The following is a 4600-nucleotide window of genomic DNA, read 5'->3' as shown; positions in this document are numbered from 1 at the left end:
TAATTCAAAAGTTTGCTTTCCTTCTTCCCTGCCTCAATTGGATACTTCAGTAATTTCGTGGTTTATGTCTCCTTTAGGAACATGCCATTTAGATACAACTACAGTGGTACCTCGCAAGATGAATGCCTCGCAAGACGAAAAACTCGCAAGACGAAAGAGTTTTTTGTTTTTTGAGTTGCTTCGCAAGACGAATTTCCCTATGGGCTTGCTTCACAAGACGTAAACGTCTTGCGCCTTTTTCTTAAAACCGTCAATGCATTCCTATGGGAAACCGTCAATGCATTTCCTATGGGAAACCATGCTTCGCAAGACGAAAAATTCACAAGACGAAAAAACTCGCAGAACGAATTAATTTCGTCTTGCGAGGCACCACTTTAATTGGTTGCATATGTTAAGAAATTTCAAAGAAGGACTTGCTGATTTTATAAATATGTTTAAATTTCACAGCAAAGTGTTTTGTTGAATTTCATGGGGGATATCATACTTTATCCTTAACTCTTACATAAGCTGTTTTTTTCTTTCAGCAGACTCATGTTTTTTTATAGGCCCGTCAAATATATATGAATTGAAATCACCATCGGCCACTGGTATAGCAGTGCCAGTTCTTTTTTCACCAAACTATATTCTGTTATCCTGGAGAGAGAAAATAATATATTAAATCTATCTATCAAAAATGCTAAACATGATTAGCATTCCTGGATCCGGGAATTTAGGAGAGTCAGGCACCCCACCCCAAATACATAATACTATCATTTTCCATGTACAGTGGTGCCCTGCAAGACGAATCCCTCGCAAGACGGAAAACCTGCTAGACGAAAGGGTTTTCCGTTTTGGAGGTGCTTCGCAGGACAAATTTGCTATGGGCTTGCTTCGCAAGATGAAAATGTATTGCGATTCCTGGGGGTTTTTTTTCGCTCCCCACCCCCTTTTTCTAAGGCACTAAGCTGCTAATAGCCTTTTAGCAGCTAATCTGCTAATCCCTTAAGCCTTTAATAGCCGCTAATAGCCGCTAAACCGCTAATAGCGCTAATCCACTAATGGGCTTGCTTCGCAAGACAAAAAAACCGCAAGACGAAGAGACTCACGGAACGGATTCTTTTCGTCTTGCGAGGCACCACTGTATTTTTTGGAGCTTGATTTTACCCAATACCAGGCTTTCTGATTGCACAGCAACTGCACATTTAAAAAGTGTGAACTTTATTTGCTTTGCGAATCCAGCTCCCTTTAGTGGCAGCTAAGGGAAGAGAAAAATGATCAAATATTAAAGTCAGGCTGCACTGAGGAGATCTGTTGGGCAGGTACAGGTTAGAGAAAAAGGAGGCATATTTTGGGGGGGGCTGAGGGGCAGGAAGTAAATGCATTTTGGGGAAATCTCCTGGGGAAGCAAATGAGTGGGGGCGGGTTCATCGCTTTGGGGGTTTCATGCTTGGAACTCAAACCCAGTCTCAGCAGTACAGTTTGCGGTTTTGGATAAATTACTTTCCTATTAGCTTTGTTTGTTTGCCTTCTGTAAAACAGATGTTTCAGCAGAAACATGAAAGGTTCAGATCTACTCAGTTTGCTGCTTTGTAAACTGCCCTTTGTGAACTTATCTTCACACAGACCAACAATATATTTTCCAGTAGGGGTCATCTAAGAACTTCTGGGAAGACCACTTGCAGGAAATGAGGGGCAACAATGCGCAGAGGTCAACTGCTAGGGTTGCCATCTTTGGTCAGGCAAAATAAGGCACAGTTCGGGCAAAATATGAGGCAAGTCAGAAGGCAGGAATTACTGTACTTTTTGCTCTATAAGACTCACTTTTTCCCTCCTAAAAAGTAAGGGGAAATGTGTATGCGTCTTATGGAGCGAATGCAGGCTGCGCAGCTATCCCAGAAGCCAGAACAGCAAGAGGGATTGCTGCTTTCGCTGCGCAGCGATCCCTCTTGCTGTTCTGGCTCCTGAAATTCAGAATATTTTTTTTCTTGTTTTCCTCCTCCAAAAACTAGGTGCATCTTATGGTCTGGTGCATCTTATAGAGCAAAAAATATGGCACTTTACCATTACTTTACCTCAGGCATAGGCCCTCCAGATGTTGTGGGACTACAACTCCCATCATCCCTGACCACTGGCCCTGTTAGATAGGGATGATGGGAGTTGTAGTCCCAAAACAGCTGGAGGGCCGAGTTTGCCTATGCCTGCTTTACCTGGTGCAGAAACGACTTCAAAGCTATCCATTACAATGGGTTTTTTTTCCAGCACTGGTCAAGCTCATAGAAATTTATGGATCTAAGTTAGCAATGCACATTAATTTCACTGACACACATCCTTCCCACCTGCTGAATTTCTGCTTGTCATAAGAATAGCAAATGTATTTTTTTAATATAATTTTTTTTATAGTTTTTACATAAAAAAGCAAAAAATAACAGAAAAATACAAAAATACAAAACGACAAAAAACAGCAACATAACAAAAAAAGAAAGAAGAAAAAAGACAAATAAAAACAATTCCATCTTCATGATATTCCTTGCATTTACTTATTTCCCAGACTTCCCCATACCTCCCGTCACTGTATTCCAGTTCATATATCTGATCAGCAAATCCCTTCTCTCTATCTTAACTGATCTTTATCTTAATTTTGATATCTTAATATATCTTGATCTCCTTGGTATCTTTAAAATATTAAGTCTTTTAATTTTACACCTTTTTACTAATAACCGTTTACTTTCAATCTGATGTCATTCTAACATTCATTAATCTTATAATATTTCTGTAAATAATCTTTGAATTTCTTCCAATCTTCTTCCACCGCCTCTTCTCCCTGGTCTCTGATTCTGCCAGTCATTTCTGCCAATTCCATATAGTCCATTACTTTCATCTGCCATTCTTCCAGAGTGGGTAGTTCTTGTGTCTTCCAATATTGTGCGAAAGAATGGCAAATGTAGAAAACCAGCCCCCCCTCAAAGAAAGAGGGGTGAAGATAGCAACAAATTCTGTTTCTCTTCCTCACAAAGCTTTGCCTCCAACACCCCTTTCCATATAGTTGCTAATGCCACATACATTCCTTTAAGGGGTGCAGAATTTTTCCGTGGAAAATCCCTTATCGTAAGGGGCAGGTGGCAGCCCTACGCACGCCTGACGCCCTCGTTGCTTACTCAGACTTGGCACACGGTTGGCGCCAGATGGACCCTCGTGTTTGCCCTCAAATCCTTGTTGAAGGCGAGCTCCCCTCAACGAGGTCATTGGGGGGCAGAGGTGAGAAGAAGAGGAGTTTGGATTTGATATCCTGCTTTATCATTGTACAGGTCCTTCCTCAGAACCAAATAAAATCATCATCATCAACAACAACATCATCATCAACAACAACAAGGAGTTTGGATTTGATATCCCGCCTTTCACTCCCCTTCAGGAGTCTCAAAGCGGCTAACATTCTCCTTTCCCTTCCTCCCCCACAACAAACACTCTGTGAGGTGAGTGGGGCTGAGAGACTTCAGAGAAGTGTGACTGGCCCAAGGTCACCCAGCAGCTGCATGTGGAGGAGCGGGGAAGCGAACCCGGTTCACCAGATTACGAGACTACCGCTCTTAACCACTACACCACGCTGAGAGTCCTCACCTGCCCGTGCCCCCAGACCAATGAGGGGCTCCAAAAGCGTTGTCATCCCAGTCTGCTGTGGGGCCTTGCTCACACCTTATTATTACTGAAATGGCCTCTGATGTGCAAGTCTCCCTTCACTTAACTTAATAAGAGTCAACATAAAGTCATGTACTCTAGAGAACATTAAATCATGTTCATCCAGTAAGAGCATTACAGTGGTACCTCTGGTTATATATGCTTCAGGTTACATATGCTTCAGGTTACAGACTCCGCTAACCCAGAAATATTACTTCAGGTTAAGAACTTTGCTTCAGGATGAGAACAGAAATCGTGCTCCGGCGGCGCTGTGGCAGAGGGAGGCCCCATTAGCTAAAGTGGTGTTTCAGGTTAAGAACAGTTTCAGGTTAAGAACGGACCTCCGGAACGAATTAAGTACTTAACCCGAGGTACCACTGTACTGGATTATGTAATGCCAGGAAGTTTGATGGAAAGTTATATTGTATGTCATATTAAATATATGTGTACCTATGTGCTTTGTCACATATTTTGTTGACTGATGCCGCACCTTTTTCAGTTACTTAGCTGAGTCAGACTCTAACCCAGGGGTCAGTAAACTTTTTCAGCAGGGTGTCGGTCCACTGTCCCTCAGACATTGTGGGGGGCCGGACTACATTTTTTGGGGGGGATGATGCAAGAGCCCCGGTGGCTGCTTACCTGTGTCCTGCGAGTGGCAGGGGCTGGTGGCGGCGGGACGATGAGTGGTGCACAAAAGGGCATTGGAGAGGGCCTGCTTAAAATGGCGGCCGCTCGAGCGCTGCTGCTGCTGGCACCAACAAAGCCCAGCCCCCTTCCTCCTCTAGGCAGGGTGGGGAGAAGCCAGGAGGAGGGAGGGAGGAGGCGCCGCTGGTGCCGCCGTGTGAGAGGGAAAGAACGAACGCGCTGGCGATCCATGTGGTGATTCCCGGACTGTTCACGGGCTGGATCCAGAAGGCAATTGGGCCTGATCCAGCCCACGGCCCTTAGT

This window comes from Podarcis tiliguerta (assembly GCF_965153285.1).
Source record: "Podarcis tiliguerta genome assembly, chromosome: 6".
In the NCBI taxonomy this organism is placed as follows: domain Eukaryota; kingdom Metazoa; phylum Chordata; class Lepidosauria; order Squamata; family Lacertidae; genus Podarcis; species Podarcis tiliguerta.
The sequence above is the reverse complement of the archived record's forward strand: the minus strand, read 5'-3'. Positions refer to the sequence as shown.